Source organism: Callorhinus ursinus, unplaced genomic scaffold, assembly GCF_003265705.2.
Source record: "Callorhinus ursinus isolate GAN/ISIS: 27379988/994484 unplaced genomic scaffold, GSC_fseal_2.0 scaffold12, whole genome shotgun sequence".
Lineage (NCBI taxonomy): Eukaryota > Metazoa > Chordata > Mammalia > Carnivora > Otariidae > Callorhinus > Callorhinus ursinus.
This window is the reverse complement of record NW_027397074.1, coordinates 65,252,216-65,271,184: the sequence shown is the minus strand read 5'-3', so window position 1 is coordinate 65,271,184 and position 18,969 is coordinate 65,252,216.

The following is an 18,969-nucleotide window of genomic DNA, read 5'->3' as shown; positions in this document are numbered from 1 at the left end:
TCTGTTCAGAGAGTTGTTGCTATTCTTTTCTTCGATCTCCAAGGAGCAGACTCACGTTGATTTGGTTACATCTTGAATGAAAGCTTCAGTCCGGCAATACAGAATATCCTAGAATTCAATCAGCCTGGGCAAGCAGAAACCAGAATCCAGACCCAAATGGAGCACAAAGGGAGCTCCACCACGAAGACCAGTAAAGACAGAACCAAACCAGTTTGCTCCGAGGTGGACCCCAGTGCTGAGCCTCAACAAATTTTCTCCCTCATTATAACACTTAAAATCACGGTGTGCAGTTTTAAGGAGCTAAGGAGAAAAAAAATGCATTTTGTCACTAGAAAATTTATAATAGATAAAAATATAATAAAGAATTAATGCATACTTCACTAAGAAAAATGCCCTTGACAGCCCAGCAATCAAAAAGGATCAAAATAGAGTGGAAACACTTTTATGGAAGTTGTGTGATTGGAGATAGGACCATAAATATGAGATTTGGAGGAATAGAAAGAAGTAGATAAACAACTTAAAGCAAGGTTAACAGCAGAGATATTGGAATGAGTGTGAGAAAACTGGCAGACAGTGACATGAATGTCTTTTTGAAAGAGTACTTTTCCATCCAGATTTCCACAGCTTTGATTCCTTTCCTTAGGCATCTTCCCATAAACAGCACTTTGAGCTTAGAATCCTCCTCTCTTCTTAAGTCTTCACCTGTTTCCCCCACTGACAGCCTTTCTCTGTAACTCCAGTCCCTGGTTGGGTTCCTTGTGTGCACTCATTGATATCCTCAGTCTTGGCTGCCTGCCTAACTTCCTAAATCTTCACCTCCCTTCCTGCTGAAAGGAATCTCTTCTCTGGACAGTCTGTCAACTGACACTCAAATCACCTGCCTGACTGGGTTACCTGCATCCAGGATTTTCCTCAAGTGTGTTCCCCACCTCAGCTATTCCTAGGTAGCATCTTCTGGTATGTTCCTTCCAAGTTCTTTGTGTTCTGTGAATCCATGACACTAATGAACAAATTTAAGACCATTGAAACAAACAGATTTGCTCTGTTAAAATGTGAAAATGACTGCTTTATTCACTATTTTGTTTCTTTGAAATGGCCATCTATTCTTCTAAAGAATGTACCCAGGAGCCTTATAGGGTACATTAAATGCAATCTCACTACAGATATTGAAATTTGGAATTTAATTAAGGATTGCACAATTGGTCTTAAAAGGGAGGGACTGTGAGTCATGTTAATGGAATAACAAGTAACAAAGGCGTTCAATACAAAAAGATAATGACATACATAAAGCAAGATAAGCTATATATAATATTTGTAATCACTGAAAACACTATAACAGGACGAATACTAAGAAATTAATGCAAACAATGATCCTGGCAATGTTGGTATAAAAAAAGTTTTGGTTACTCATTATATAGGAAAAATTAAACTGGGAAAGAGGCTGCATAAACTTTTAATATTTAAGTATGAATAAAGATAATATCACTATAGTGGTCTTAGCAAAAAAAAAACACTGAAAAAAGGAGTTTTGAGAATTAAGAATATAATTCTAATGACTAAAGGAAATAACAAATGATTTCCATTTTGATTAAAACCTATAGAAAATTTGAGGTCTATGGCAGACTAAGGACACGTAATATAAAACTCCAAATCTAAAATTGTTAGCATAGTTATCCACCACACTTCTCCCTTTTGTCCTAACTCATTTCTTGTTCCACACATCTTTAGCTTTTTGAAAATGGTGTGGTATTTCGGGTTCAGCACTCCGGGAGTTAGTAGGGGGATCCTGGCAGATCATGACTTGTGTCCTCCCAAATCACCTTAGATCACCATTTTAGTGTTGTGGTAACAATATGAGTGAGTGAAGCTAAACTAATCTAAACAAATTCCACTGGACATCTTCCATTTGCCCCTGAGGATATACTCTCCACCCTTCCCACATTACTCTGGGCCCTGAAGGTCTGCATTCCAGACTCCTATATATTCTGGCTTCTGGTTAGCAGAAATTAGAAGGAAGAAGCAAAGTATGTTTGGAGTTTACTTCCTGAGCCTCCACCCTGGGAAGTCCTCTTAAGATGGTGGTCCCAGTGGCTCCCATGAGGTAGCCCCTTCCTAGGGTTTCTCTCCATGTTTTGTTGATCACTGTCCCTCAACACTTCAGGCATGGGGTAGGCATCCTTTCCCCACTACCTCCTGGGTACCAAACTATCCCTGTGTTTTCCCCGTATCCTGTCCAAACGTTTGTAACAGCCCTTCATTGCATTCACATCAACTCTCTCCAATTTGATGCTGCTATTATTTCCTGCTGAGATCTGATACCCAAACAAAAATCAAATGTTGTTTTCTGTCATCAGTTCAGGGACTTTGTGTGAAATTAATAAAAGAATTTCAAATCTTGCTAAGTTTCTAATATGCTGTTAGTTAGCTACAGATCTCTTGAACTAGCAGCAGTGGGAAACTTGTAAAGGTAGAAACGTGGGATGTGGATGTAGACAGATTTTAGAAATATTCCTTGCTGGAGGTGATGACAGCTGTGGAAACACTAAGGCTGACCTTAATTATGGACAGTTCGTTGCTAATTTCAGAAATTGTATCAAGTATGAATCACTTTGTGTAAGTGTTCAGCATATTTGGTATAGCTGGTGAGGGACAAATAAGGGATGTCAGGAAAGCCCACCATTGGATAAAGGCTTTGAGAAAAGTCAAGCCCCTTTGACCCATTCTTGATAATATTACACCCTATTTAACATTGCTTTTTCAGAATTAGTTTCTCTACAAGACTGGCTGGATGGAATCTACTTTTCCAGTGGTGTGTTTTCCCACTCCACGTGACCCAATTCTAAGTTTCAGACATACTGACTCACATTGGTCATTCTCTGGAAGTGCCTGCTTTTGGGTTCACCTCCACATTGTCTATCCCCATGCAAATACACTTAATGACATACCCTCTCCTCTTACTGTAAGTATGTAAATATAACAACTTACTTTATTGGGCTCTTCAATCCTGCCATCTCACTATTTGCAGTTGCTAAGCAACCTTAGTACTAAATACTGTGGCATGCTACTTAAAGACAGAGTCACCAAAAGGTGTTTAATTTATTTATTTGAATGGAAATAATCCAGGGCCAAAATAAAATCTTTTCAGTGTGACACCGGGCACGGACCAGGTAACAACTTGCCAGTTCACCTCAGTCACAGTCCTTTCCCTAGCCACCCCCAGCCCCCCTGAAAAGGTGAACAGATGTCTAGATATTTCTTTACCCCAAATGAGTATTTGGTTAATACTGTTTGGTGGTGACTGCTTATGAATATCTGAAGATAGATTTTGGCCTTAGAAGTTCATCGGAAGAAGTACGTGTAGTGAAGCCCAAGGCCAGGACGTTTGTAGGACAATATGAAGTATGAATTATTGCAACTGTATTACCCAGTGAGCAAACTAACACATCAAGCTATATAAGTTGTCACAAAATGTACTGAGGCATTCCGTTCCACTCAGGTGAGATAGGACGAAGGGCAGAAAGAAGGAGTCTGAGTCATAAAAATCCTTGCTGCCTCAGGGTAATAGTAACTTATTCCACTATATTTATAGGTCACTAATGGTAACTGATCCAAATGAAATGGTGGTATCAAATTGTCCTTGGCCTTTTGTCAAAAAGAAAGAAATAATCCATGATTACAGTCATGGACCAAAAAAATAAAAAAAGAATCCATAATAAATATTAGCATAAATATAGGAATAATATGTAATTTATTCAGCTTATTTTCAATGTTTTTCCCCCAATGGTATTGTTCAAGTTCTAGTGAATGCAGAAAATCTATTACATAGAGAAAAATAAAGTATACTAGTATACTATTCAAAATTACAAGGGACTAAAATTGCTATTTTCATTTTTGACTGTTGGGAGTGAACAGAATATTACAATAAATCATCCCCCTCATCTCCCTCGATTTCTCCTCTCCACGTTAGATGGTTTTGTCAGGTGAAGCTGAGAAACTGGAAAATAATTTCAGCTTTTTCCGTTGCTCTGTATCTCAGAGCAGCATACATACATTTTTCTAGTTCTTAATTTTTATCCTTCCATTCTATAACTGAGCTGACCTTCCCCATGATAACTTCTGTTAAGGAAAATTACATTATTTAGTGATACTGCTCATGGCTACCATTTCTTGAGGACTTGATGTGTGACTGGAGTTGATATCATTTTAGATTATTCTTTGCTTGTTTCACCAATCTAGTAAAATCCATTAAATAAGAATCTTTGTTTCAGGGAAGAGTGGACACAAAACTCACCAAAACCCAAGTTCTTCCTATGATAAGCACCACAGGGAAGCAATATAAGTCAATGGAGTTACTGTTTTATTCCTAAAACATAATTTATGATTCCATTCACTCCTTTGTTATTTTGCTGAAATACTTTGAAACTCAGGCATAATCTCTGCTGAAAATCCTCTGACGTGTATATTATAAAGCAGTCACACATTTCCTGTTTGCATAATCTCTATGGCTAAGCTCTTTTAATAAAACCTGTATCATTTTATTCTCTATTAATTGTCACAAACATGGTAATAGGTAAGAAAGAGCCTTATCAATTTAAGATTTGGAAATTTATATAGAAATTCTGGGATAATATATGGTAATAGACTTCATTAATATAGTTTTGTATGATGCATGTTTAAAAGTATGCTTATGACTAATTTTGTATCTGACGAGGAGTTGGTTTGATTTACTGATAAGTTTTTGATTATGTCAACCTGCCATTATAAACAAGGAATTCAAAAAGTTGAAAAATGATTTAAGTTGGTCTGCATTATATTAGTTGGCTGCTTTGCTTAATATATTAGTTGAATTCCTGAAAGGTAATATTCAACTTGAATTTCAGTAAATTATATGACCTTAAACATTAATAGGAAAATAAGTTATTTGAAGGCAAACCATTCTTAATGCTAAACAAAGTAAATGATCATCTCCATTATTTTTTTCATTTTATGACCTAGTTCTCTTTAAAAGACTTAGCTTATACTATAAAAAGTATTTGGAACTCTATTAAGCAAACCATATAATAAACTGAAATCTAGGGGCACCGGGATGGCTCAGTTGGTTAAGCATCTGCCTTCTGCTTAGGTCATGATCTCTGGGTCTTGGTATCAAGCCCCATGTTGGGCTCCCTGCTGAGCAGGGAGTCTGCTTCTCTCTCTCTCTCTCTGCCCCTCCCCCCTGCTTGTTCTCTCTCTCTTTCTCTCTCAAATAAAATCTTCAAAAGAAACAAAAACCCTGAAATCTAAGGATAGAAACAAACATTACCTATTAAAAAAGATGAAAAATTAGACTCCTCTACCCAAACACTTGATTCAATTTTAGACACATTTGTTACCCCATGTAGCTTCAAATTTTATGATGCACAGATATTTTCACCTGACTGAGAGGGTCTTGTTTTGCATTCACAAGGCAGTAAACACTTTTATGGTATAAAACTATTTAACTTAAATGAACAGTACCCACACATGGGCTCCTGAAGTTGCACTTACACATTTCACATTGTAGTGCACTTACATAAATCTCCCCTTTCTGGAAAGCACAGTTCCCTGGAGAGGTTTACTGAAATGCCAGCTCAACCAGAACATGAAGCTCTAGCCTAGCGAACAATCCACCAGCCAGAAATATTCAGGTGCTAAGTTAAAACTAACACTTTTTCTTGTTCACAGGAAGTATAAAGCAAAGGCTGCTTATTAGCACCTATCTAGATGTTATTTTAAGCTTTTAAACATAAATCAATCCATGTTTTGTGTTTTTGTCAAAAAGGAAAAAAAAGCATTAAAATAAAAAAGATCACCACATGTTTAGGACTCAAATATTCTGAAATAAAGTAATTTTATGGTCAAGAATTGCTAATATTCAAGTGTTTAAAATAAATAGTTGACCTAAATATCTGAAACACAGCATACCTGTAATGTGATCACTTAATCATAGTTTATTGTCAACTTCACATCTGAAAAGAATCTAAATTTACAAGTTCTTAAATGTGCTATTTCTCTGCTTTATAAATAAGGGTCATTGAGAGGTAAAATTATTTTCTTACAGGTTAAAATCTTTGATTTAGGGAAATAAGAAGTTAAATAAAACCAACTCTCTTCTAAATACTTCAATATACTTTTAGGCAATAGGTAGTCAACTATACAGGTAAATTATCCTGTGTGCTAATTTTCTAACATCCTTTTTAAAACCCTATCTAAGCTTTGCTGCTCTGAATAACAACAGATAATATGTCCTTTCATCTACCTTTTTTTTTTTTATTGCATCCTGCAGTGTTGACAGAATAAAATAAGGCTACAAGAGACACTATGTGGCAGAGTTGTTTCCTAAGAACACTTGAGAATGAGTTAAGGATATAAACATGCAATAGTCACCAGAAAAATCCTAGACTGATAAAACAAAATAGAAAAACACAGACTTTCAAAGTTGTACTTGATGCTGTTCTTCTGAAAGTAGAATCCTTGCTTTTAGTCATCATCATTGACTTCCTCCAAATTCCTAATCTAAGGATGATCTAAGATGATTGAATGTCACAGAGTAACAAAAAGAAACATGGTGTGTGTACTGTGTAGTTTGTAATAAATTATCCATTAGAACTTTCCTCCAAATTAAATTCCATATCATTAATAGGCAAAATTCTTTATATTGGTCACATTGCTTTTAGTGGTGAAGCACAATGCTGTTCCTTTAAGATTTCTACTTTGTTGGACTATTTAATAAAATATATCTTTATTGAATATAAAAATGTTCTATGTGTTCAAGTGTAGTCAACATTTTTTTAGACTTTTGAATACATGAAATGTTTATACTGAGAAAAAAATTTCTCCCCCTAGGATATCATTTTCATTATATCTTTCAGAGAATTTCCCATCATAGATTCACTGTTAGTGATTTAGGAACAAATATTTGGATTGTGAAAATAAAGGTCAAGTAAATAATAGTTAATGAGAGAGCAATGAAATAGATTTATTTATAGGTTTTCTGATCTGGTCTTAAACATGCATTTTGTATATGAATGTATACAAAATTTCTCTTGAGATATTTCTTTAAAAAGTCATACTTTAAAAAATTGGTTTCCTGTCTTCCTCCAAAGGAGACCAATACTTTTTCAAAGTAATTTTTTTTTAGTTATCAAATATTTATTCTGCCATTCCTACATGAGAGGGGTTTCCCTTTAAGTGTTACACTAACAAATATCCTCAAGGAGGTAAATGTCATAGACCTTGAGTATCTATGCCTAATACATCCCAAAGAGAGTGACAACAAAAAATTTTATGCCTCCTGAAAAAAGAATACAATAGACCTATGAAGAAGTCTTGGCAAATAAATTTAACATGAGTAGAGTCAGCCTCTAGATTATAGGGGAGCATGTTAAAATATCCCATAGAGATGCAATAAACCCAAGCAGACTGGAAAATCCTCAGGTCAAAATCTATTGGGTTTCTTCAATAAATAGATTTTAAGAAAAAAAAGAGAAGTGGAGGCAATCTGTACATTAAAAGAGATGCCAAAGATTTAAATACCCCTTGTAATTTAACAGGATATTTGTCCTGATTAGATATGCACACTCATTTACTCCCTCCCCATTCCTTTTTCATTACTTCCTTCAGCTTGTTTCCCTCCCTGCCACCCCATTCTCAAGTGGATGAATAAAGGCCGGACAACACATAAGAATCACAGTTGTGTCTTCAGGGTGAGGGGGAAGATGACAGCAGAGTAGGACCCTACGCTCACCTTGTCCCATGAATACAACCATTAAATCATCTTAAATACCCCAGAAATCAATCTGAAGACTGGCAGAACAAACCCCACAACTAAAAGTAGAGAAGAGGCCACATTGAAGGAGGTAGGAAGGACAGAGACACAGTTTGGGAGAGAAACTGATTGTGAATGCTCTGGTGGGGAGGCAACCAGGGTCACAGAGAAGGGTGAGAGACAGACTAGTACACAGGGAAGCACACAAGGAAGACAAATCCCCAGAGCAATTGGCTTGGGAAGTGAGAAGGCCCGAATTTCATAAGTTCTTGCAAACAGCAGGGCTTAAAGCCTGGAGTTTTAAAAGTTAGGATGCTTGACTTTGGGAGAGCTCAGAGGACATTGGGGCTGCTCTTGGAGAAAAGGCAGAGCAAATAGCCTGTGGACATAAAGCATGGAAACAGTGATCTGAAGAGCACCCGGGGCACACAGTGGAGAGGTCAGTTGCTCATCTCAGAGCCTATCCCAGAAAGGCATGTTCACAGAGCGACACCTCCAGGAACAAAGAAACTGGCCAGTACCATTTCCCTCTCCCACCCCTCAGTATAAGCACAGGGCTAACTGTGGGAACCAGGACAATACCCACACTTGCTACTGAGACTGCTTACACTAAGCCCTAATTTCCCATGCTCCAGAGCAAATGTCCTTCCCCATCGTGCTTGCCTCTGTTCCACCACTATGGGCCCCTGCACCCAGAAGATCAGCCCAAAGCTCTGCCCACACCACCTCTCCCAACTCGGGAGTTTTGTGAGGCCTTAGGTCTCATTTCACAAGCAGACCAGAGCACACATAGTTAGTATGTGCCACCTTCAGTTCAGGGACAAAGCACTGCCTACAAGAGGCAGAGAGAGCCTCTGCAGATGACTGGCCTAAAGGATAAAGTGCCTGGGACAAAATAGCAGAGTCCATGCAGAACACATTGGAGACACTCCCCGAAGTGCCAGGCATTGGGAATAGGATACACCAAATGGTAGGGCACTATAGAAACCCTTAAGGCCATTACCCTCAAGAACAGGAGATGTAGCTGACTTTCTTAACATACAGAAACAGGCACAGACACTTAAAATGAGAAGACAGGAATTTGCCCCAAATGAAAGAATAGGACAAGGCCATGGCTGGAGATCTAAACAAAACAGATATAAGTCACAAGCCCGATGGAGAATTTAAAGCAATGATCATAAGGATACTCACTAGACTTGAGAAAAGACTGGAGGACATCAGTGAGAACAGTAACACAGAGATAAGAAATAACAGAGATGAAGGCTTCAAAAAATGAAATGAGAAACATGTTTGATGTAATGAACAGCAGGCTGGAAGAAGCAGAGGAATGAATTACTGACTGAAAAGACAGAGTAATAGAAAGTAATCAAGCTGAACAAAAGAGAAAAAATAATTCTGCAACATGAGAATAGACTTAGGGAACTCAGTGACTGAGTAATAACATTTGTGTTATAGGAGTCCCAGAAAAAGAAGAGAGAGAAAAAGGGGGTAGAGAATTTACTTGAAGAAATAGTATCTGAAAGCTTCCTTACTCTGGGGAAGCAAATGGATATCCAGATCCAGGAGGCACACAGAACCCTCAACAAAATCCACAAAAGCAGATCCAAACCAAGATATATTGTCATTAAAAAGGCAAAATACAGTGATACAGAAAAAAATATTAAAAACATCAAGACAAAAGAAGACAGTTACATGCAAAAGAAACACCACAAGGCAATGAGGGGATTTTTTAGCAGAAACTTTCCAAGCCAGAAAGGAATGGCATGATGTATTCAAAGGGCTGAATAGGAAAAACCTGTAGCCAAGAACACTCAATCCAGCAAGGCTAGCATTCAGAATAGACAGAGTTACCCAAAGAAAAACTAAAGGAGTCCACCACTAAACCAGCTCTGCAAGAAATATTAAAAGGGACCCTTTGAATGGAAAGGAGAGACCAAAAATGACAGTATGAAGGCAGGAAGCACAAAAGCAGAAAAAAATGAATATTTCTGTGAAAAAAAATCAGTCAAGGAACTCACAAAATAGAAGGGTGTAAAATATGACACCATACCTAAAACATGAGGAGGAAAAGAGTAAAGAATGGGTTCAAACTTAAATGACCGTCAACTTATTATATAGACTGCTATATGCAGATGTTATATGCAAACCTAATGGTAACCACAAATCAAAAACCACCAGTAAATATCCAAGGAGTAAAGACAAATCCAACTATGTCACTAAAGAAAACCAGCGAGATGAAATAAGGACAATGAAAGAGAGGGCAAGAAAGGATCAGAGAAAATCTTCTAAAACAACCATAAAACAGTAAAATGGCAATAAGTACATATCTACCAACAATTACTTTGAATATAAATGGACAAATGCTCCAATCAAAAGGCATAGGGTGTCAGAATGGATTAAAAAAAAAAAAAGCAAGACTCAGGACACCTGGGTGGCTCAGTGGTTAAGCATCTGCCTTCGGCTCAGGTCATGATCCCCGGGTCCTGGGATTGAGCCCCACATCGGGCTCCCTGCTCAGTGGGGAGCTTGCTTCTCCCTCTCCCTCTGCTTGCTGCTCCGCCTACTTGTGCTCTCTCTCTCTGTCAAATAAATAAGTAAAATCTTAAAAAAAAAAAAGTAAGACTCATCTATATGCTGTCTACAAGAGATGCATTTTAGACTTAAACACACCTGCAGATTGAGAGTGAGGGGATAGAGAAACATCAAGCAAATGGATGTCAAAAGAAAGCTGGAGTAGCACCATTTATCTGAGACAGAATACACTTTAAAACAAACAGTGTAACAACAAAGAAGGACGTTATATAACTACAAAAGGCACAATCAAAGAAGAAAATATAACAATTGTAAAGATTTATGCATCTGAGCAACATGTTGCAGCAGGGAGAGGAGATCCCAATTAAGGGAAAAGAGAGAAGCAGCAGAACCAATTATGGAGAACTTTAGTCCACTTAATTTTTGGCCATGGTTATATAGCAGAAAGCACCAACGCATAGCAGTTCAATAAAATGTTAATTCAACACTAAAATGAGCAAAGAAAAAGTGTAAAATAAGAGATCAATACCCAGTTTTGGTTCTATATGTAAGGAGCTTGAAGTCCTCATTCTGTCCTAACAACAGGTAGAAAGCTCAACAGACTAAAAAATTAACAACTCATCCAGGATCCATGAGAGGTGAGGATACAGGGCAAACTACTGCCCTCAAGACTGAAGAGTCCAGAAGGTGAAACAGGCAGCCATGGCTTACCAGGGCAGAGACTCAGGAGTGGATCCCCAAGACCCAGTGCTGGGTAGTAAAGTCTGAACTGCAATTCAGGAGCTGCTGGAGACTCAGTGTAGATAAATCTGAGACTTAAAAACCACAGGAGGACCCAATCATAGAGAAACACACAATTTTGTGACTTACTTCCAGGAGCTTGACTAGGTTCTCACAGTAAATATCGGGGAGAATCTTGGGATCCTGGCAGGGAGAGGGAGAAAGGAACCATTTTGAAATATACCAGAACGTTCTGTTATTCTTAATAAGGACTGGCCTCAGGGGAAACTAGTTAACCAAGCCTAACCAGCTGATTATTATCAGAGCATAACTGCTCTGGGGGAAAAAGAAACACCAACAGCAGCCCCCTCTAGCCTTCCATGTGGGAGAAGGGAAACACCCAACACCAGCCCACTGCAGCCATCCTCTCCCACCTAAGGGAGAAGGAAAAAATACCAAGAACACTTGTGAAGCTCACAGATCGGAGGCATAAGTGCACTAAGAACTGAGACCTAATCATAGGACTATAGAACACTTGCCCTACCCTACACCTTATCACCATACTAACTAAAGGCCTATTTATAGCAGTTTCTTTTAGCCAGTACATCATTTCTGACTATCTAGAAAACATTAAAAGGCATTCCCAATGGCAAAACAAAACAAAACTACCCAACAATTTGAAGAGACAGTGCAAGCATCAGAATGAGATGTGACAGTAATGTTGGAATTACCAGACTAGAAATTTTTTAAAACAACTATGCCAAATACTCTAAGGGCTCTAATGGATAAAACAGACAGCATATAAGAACAAGTGGACCATGTAAGTAGAGAGATGAAAACAAACAAAAACAAACAAAAAGAAAAACTAGAGATCAAAAACACTGTAACAGAAATGAGGAATGACTTTCATTCTACTAATACTACTAATAAATAGATCAGACACAGTTGAGGAAAGAATCTCTGAGATATTGAGAATATCTCAGTAGAAACCTCCAAAACTGGAAAGCAAACAGTAATCAAAGACTGAAAAAAAATCAGAACAGAATATTCAAGGACTCTGGGACAACTACAAAAAGTATAACATATGCATAAGGGGAATACCAGAAGGAGAAGAAAGAAAGAAGGGAACAGAAGAAATATTTTAAAAAATAATGACGGAGAATTTCCCTCAAATTAATGTGAGACACCAAATCACAGACCTAGGAAGCTCAGAGAACACCAAGCAATTATAAATGCCCCCAAAGCTCCACCTTGGCATATTGTTTTCAAACCACAGAAAATCAAAGATTAAAAAAAAAAGCTTTGAAAGAAGCCAGAGGGGAAAACATCTCATCTATACAGGAACAAAAGTTTATATCCAACTTCTCAGAAACAATGCAAGCAAGGAGAAAGCAAAGTGGAATATTTAAAATATTGAGAGAAAAAAACCACCAACCTACAATTCTGAATTCTATGAAATCATCCTTCAAAAGTGAAGGAGAAATAAAGTCTTTCTCAGATAAACTAAAACTGAGATAATTTGTTGCTTGTAGTCCTGCCTTGCAAGAAATGTTAAGAGTTCTTTAAAGAGAAGAAAAACAATATAGGTCAGAAATGCAGATCTATGTAAAGAAAGGAAGAGTATGAAAGAATAAATGAAGATAAAATAATAGAACAATTCCCTATGAGTTCATAGTCTGATGTCTTCTCAAGATTTTATTTTAGGAATAGCTGGTTCTGCTTTCTTTGCTCTTCCTCTGGGCACGCCTGCAAAACCCAAGAACAAAAACTTGAGAAGTAAAAAATTCAAACATTCATTAGACTTTTGTTTTATTTATTGTTTTTATTATTCTTTTCTAAACAGATTTGGCTGAGTATAAACCAAGTTATTTGACATTCTTGACCCACAATCTCTCTCCCCTTCTTCCTCTCTCCCTTTCTGCCTTTCTTTCTCCCTCCCCTCCCTGCTCCACTCCTTTTTCTCTCTCATCTCTTCTCCATTATTACTTTTAAATTTCTAATTGCATTTTTTTTAAAGATTTTATTTATTTATTTGAGAGAGAGAATGAGATAGAGAGAGAGAGCATGAGAGGGGGGAGTGTCTGAGGGAGAAGCAGACTCCCCGCCGAGCAGGGAGCCCGATGCGGGACTCGATCCCGGGACTCCAGGATCATGACCTGAGCCGAAGGCAGTCGCTTAACCAACTGAGCCACACAGGCGCCTTCTAATTGCATTTCTAATAATAAATTAATTGAATTACTAATAGACATTAAATAATGAATATTGACCAGGTGCACATGGATATGTAATTTTGTCCAACTCTACAAACATCTGAAGTAATTTCTTGATTCCTGAGTCATCTCATTCAGATGGTTTTCAATTTTAACACTGATTTGTACTCAGGGCGCCTGGGTGGCTCAGTCACTTAAGGGTCTGCCTTCAGCTCAGGTCATGATCTCAGGGTCCTGGGATCGAGCCCCGCATGGCGCTCCCTGCTTGCAAGGAATCTTTCTTCCTCTCCTCCCTACTTGTGTTTGCTCTTGCTCTCTCTCTCAAATAAATAAATAAAATCTTCTAAAAAAACTAAAAAATTAAAAAAACACTGATTTGTACTCATTTTAGGTTACTCTTTATTATACTTCATTTGCTGTGAATATTTTTATCCTATAAGTTTTTTTTTATTTCACAGCCGTATTTTTTTCTTTCAATAATACCAAATGCAGATTTTTCACAACTATTTTTTATATTCTTCATTTAAGCAAATACACTTATTTTAATGTTATTATGATATTTTAATCATTAAAAATAATAATAAACTGGGTACTACTCAAAGCATGTAGCATGCTACTGTTCCATACCCCAGGACTGGTTTAATGGTTTCATGACATAAATTTTTAAAATACTGAAATAACAAAATTGCACGTATATCTACAAGGAGAAAATAAAACCATCCAGAGTATGTCATAATTGCTTGAGATCTTTGGGGATATGGCTGAAATTCATATAAATTTAATGAAATAAAATCAGGAGTTATTTGAAGGTCTGTTGCTTGTTAGGGAATGAATGTATTCTTCATAGCGCCATAAGGGTCTGCAGGTTGTAGGCAATAATTGCAAAAATGATGAAGTTGTGTGTGTTGCGGGGAGGATGGGCACCAATAATCTAAGAACTAGACTAGTTAATCTTTGATTATCTCCAACTCTGGGCTCTAGCAGTTTTGGGCTCAAAGTTTCCCAAGAACACAAGTCTGATTCCCTATAAAAACGTCCTTGACAAAACACAATCATAATGCCCCTAAAATTTTACACCCCTATCTGTCAATTTTGACTGGGAAAATAGAGTAAAGGCTAAATAATAATAAAAATAATAATAAAAAGCAATACAGTTGCTTAGTGTGAAAAGAGGGGATGATGGTTAGGGTGTATTTATGTATATATTTAAAAGATCTTTTCATAGGGGCACCTGGGTGGCTCAGTCAGTTAAATGTCCATCTCCTGATTTCTGCTCAGGTCATGATCTCAGGGTCGTGAGATCGAGCTCCGAGGTGGGTTCCACACTGGGCATGGGACCTGCCTAAGATTCTCTCTCTCCCTTTCCCTCTGCCCCCTCCCCTCCTCCCGCGCTCATGCGGTGTGCTCTCTCTCTCTCTCTCAAAAGAAAAAGATCTTTTCACAATTGTATGCCACTTGCTTGACTCTGGTGATCATCCAGGGCAAACTCCAAGAAATTATTTTATGTGTTACAGATTTAAAGAGCTACAGAATCACTGATGTAGTCAATGTTAAAAGGTCAATTTGACTAAAATATTTGTTATTTTATTGGTTGATTTGATATCATAATATTAGATCTGGACATGGCCAAATATGTTGATGTGGTCTGTCCAGAAAAGGAATCTGTGAGAATCAATACAATCGCTATTCATCACCAAGACAGGTTATTACGGCTGTATTTACAGACTTAGCGATGAATGAGGAAGAATAAAGGGCTTCAGTGACAAGTATTCATGCAGAATTCTTAAGTTTGCTCAGTACAGATACAGACTGTGGCTACTAACACTCATCTTCTGGCCTTCCTATTTCATCTGTCCTTTTCCCTTTAATTGTTCTTGGTCCTATCTAAGGGCACTCAGTTACCTCCTTTTCTAGTTCTAGTTCTACCTCCCTATTTTTAGTTCTGCCACCCAGACTTATTTCTTTATTCTGGCTCACCTGTTCACAGCTACAGGATCCAATAGGCAACATTTTACAACTGGATCCTGCTGGGGCCAATGGGTCCCCTTCATAGCAAAATGCCTAAGTATTTGCATAGTGATTTTTTTTAAACCCATTTCTTTTAACAATATCTCTAGCTTTTCCATGTTGTCCCATTGCAAAGAGAATCATATAAGCAACCTCTGGCTTCCAGACTCTCTATATACCTGGCTCTATCTGTGGCTATTTCTTAGGCTACAGTCCTAACATTACCTTAAGGACTTTCAAAAAGAATACTCTTTTGTTATTGTGTAAAAAATGATTTCAATATTAAGCTGTTCAAGATATATTGTCCATTTAGTTAGAAATATTTGAGGTACTAACCCCTAAAAGTAATTCAGCAATGTATATATAGATAAATTCTATGCAAATAAGCAACAGTTTGGTTTGAGAAATGTTTCAATGATAATATTCCTAATGGCTGCACACATATTTGGCCAAGGTAAACTTATCTTCTTTACATGTATTTAAATGAATATATTAGAATGAACATATTTAAACAAAAATGTTTTTAATACAAGAGGACTAACCCTAGCAAAAGCTTTTATAGGAAAAGAATCTCTTTGCAATGGCAGCTACTTAAGGACCGATCCAGGATTTCTACAAAGAGAGCATTTTCACATATTTGAAGGCCTACAGTATGCCTTGCCCCAGCTCCAACAGTCTCAGCAGATCCTCTTTCCAGACTTACTCTACAACCCTGCCACCTTCTCTCATTTTGATTCAATTCTGACTTTTTCCTATCTATTCCTAACTATGCCCGCACAACCACATTCAGCAGCGGTTTTTCCTGAACAAGCTTCCCTGATATGCAATGTAGAACTTATTTGGCATTATGCTCGTACATAATTTCTCTTTTCAGCGGTAACCATTCCTTCATATTTTTGGAGTATATTGGATGTATGCATATGCCTCCTATATTGTTTAATAGGTGGCAGAATTACTAATCATGTGTACAGGATTATGGCTCATTATAGGGTAGAGAATATTTGTATTTGTGTCAGCTCTAAGACATAAGCGAAAATCTTTTTCTCAGTAGGAAGTGAGTTTAGTTCATTTTTTCTGGTAAGAAAACTTTATCTGAGAACTACATTACAAAAGAGAGGCCAGTGATTAACTCTTGCAATAATCTTCTATTGCCTCTGGCAGCACGTGAGAATTAAGGGGAGAATGGATTCCTCCAATATCGAATGCATTGAGAGAGAAGGAAATGGTATGAAAGGCAGCGGGAAGAACAAAGCCCTCTTTCTTTGATGATTATTTCTTACAAAAAGAGGCAGGAAGTAGTCACAGTAACAAGAGCTATTTCCTCTCATTTGGGGATCAAAAACCATACAGTCTACATTCAAAGATATATGAGGCCAAACCTTCCCATTGAAAGCAATGGCAGTGGGGGAGTGAGGCAGAATTTTGACAGAGTGGAAAAATATTCTAGGAAGGAAAGGGGAGGTTGAGTTCTCTTCATAACCTACAGAATAAGACCAGACCCTATCCTAGGAGCTCCCACTTCACCCAAAGTTCCCAAGTTATGCTCCAAAAGAACCCGGTTTGAACTGATGATCAAGGGATCTCCCTGCTACTTTGTTTATTTCATAAAACGATAAGATTAGGGTTTGCTTTAAAGTTAGAATTTGATTTAAGATTGACATAGAAGAGAATATTGGAACTGAAGTTAGATATTTGGAAATATTATTATTCTTAGAAATCTGACTTCATAGAGTCCACCACACTTCTATTGGAATTGATTTTAGGGCGCCTGGGTGGTGCTAAGTGTCTGCTTCCAGCTCAGGTCATGATCCCAGAGTCCCGCATCAGGCTCCCTGCTCAGCGGGAAGTCTGCTTCTTCCTCTCCCACTCCCCCCTGCTTGTGATCTCCCTCTCTCAAGCTCTCTCTCTCTCTCTCAAATAAACAAAATCTTTAAAAAAAAAAAAAAACTGTTCAACAGTCTACACTTTACTGTGGCTTAGGAAAGAATCAAGAATTTAATCAGAATTTTATATGGCTTTCATTACTGTTCATATACATAGGAATAAGAGAAGGTGAGTACAAATGTCGAAGAACAAACTGTGTGTCTTGTATTCTTTCCCTAAAAGGAAATTTGCTTTTAGAGCTAATTGTGAATATCAGAGTTCACTTGAATGAATGAGTTTACCTTAACCTATTAAAGATGGCTTATGGGAAAACCGGTCTCTCTGCCATATCTAACACTCCACACACACACCATCGAGTGGTGGCTTGCTCAAACTTCAGTTATTGGATGCTTGAAATTAGAACAAATTGTGGGATTTGGCAAAATGACCAAACCTACACAAATGTTAGCAAAGGTCAAAATTTGTTTTCCTTTGCTTACCAATCTTTTATGATGACTGATTAGCACTTAGGGCTACTTTATGTATTTTAAAGCTCAGAAATGTAAAGCTCAGAATTTTAAAGCTCAGAAATGTAGAGACCCCAAAATATTAAATTGCTTTCCTCAATATTACATTTTCCCTTTAAAAAAAGCCTCATTCTCACTTTAACTTGTAATAAAATATTTCTTATCAATGTTTTCCACTGTCTTACAAAAAAGTTTCGTATTTTAATATCATTGTTTATTTGCTTGCTTAAATAAATTTTGGTAAAATTTAATAACAATGCAAGCCCAAAATTCTATGCTTAAATCCACAGAACTAAGTGTCTTTCAAAAAGAAGCAAAGTTTTGTTCTGAATGACCATGTATTTAGAATTTTTTCACTAATTTAGTGGTTACTCCACTCTATTATAATATTAACTTTACAAGTTTCTTCCAGAACAATATTCCGTTCCATTACTTCTCAAAAACTTCTTATTAATATTAAATTTTTAAGCATTAGAAAACCTGTTGCCATACCACATGGAAAGTTTTCATTCAAAATAATTTAAGTTTTAAAGATTATCAGATTGATATGAGTTAATAATTGGAAAATAATTCTTTTCTTCTAAACTATTATTTTAAGCCCAATAAAAAACACCTTTCCCTTATTTAGGGACTATTAGAACTTTTTTAAAATAGCAAAGAAAAATCAGAAAATCTTCACTGGTCTATTAATGACCTTTTCAATAATCACTTTTTCATCTTTTATATTTTTGATATCTGGAAAAATAATCAGAAGATAAAAATTCAAGCTATAAAAATTTAAGCCTGATTATCTGTGTTTTCAGATTCTTTGAAATTTGTTCTCAATTATATGAAGTTCTCTAACATAGCACCTGAGGTTTAATACAGTTTTACTTAATTCTGTGGCCTTAAATTCCTAATGATTGACTGTGAGAATTGCTAATATGGAGTGGGTGATATATAAAATAAAAATATTCATGTCGTTTTAAGAACAACAGACAAATAAGCTTACCTCCCAGTTTGACATCCAAAATGTATTAAAAAGTCACCATTAACCAGTCTACAGTGAAGATATTAATCACCCATCTCTCAAAGTATTTACTCATTGCTCCCAAATCTCAAATCTTCTGTTGCTTTCTCCATAACTTTCTGGCCATTCACATACTCTTACTCTTCCATGTCCATGCATATACTGTCACTCCACTCCTGCCCACTATACTCACCTTGCAGAGACTCTCTTTTCTTAATATCCACCAGTGGAGTCTTTTTTGGCTTAGAATCTGTGCCAACATGTCTTCACACTCCTTAAAATGTGCTTATCAATACTGCTCCAGATCTAATCATG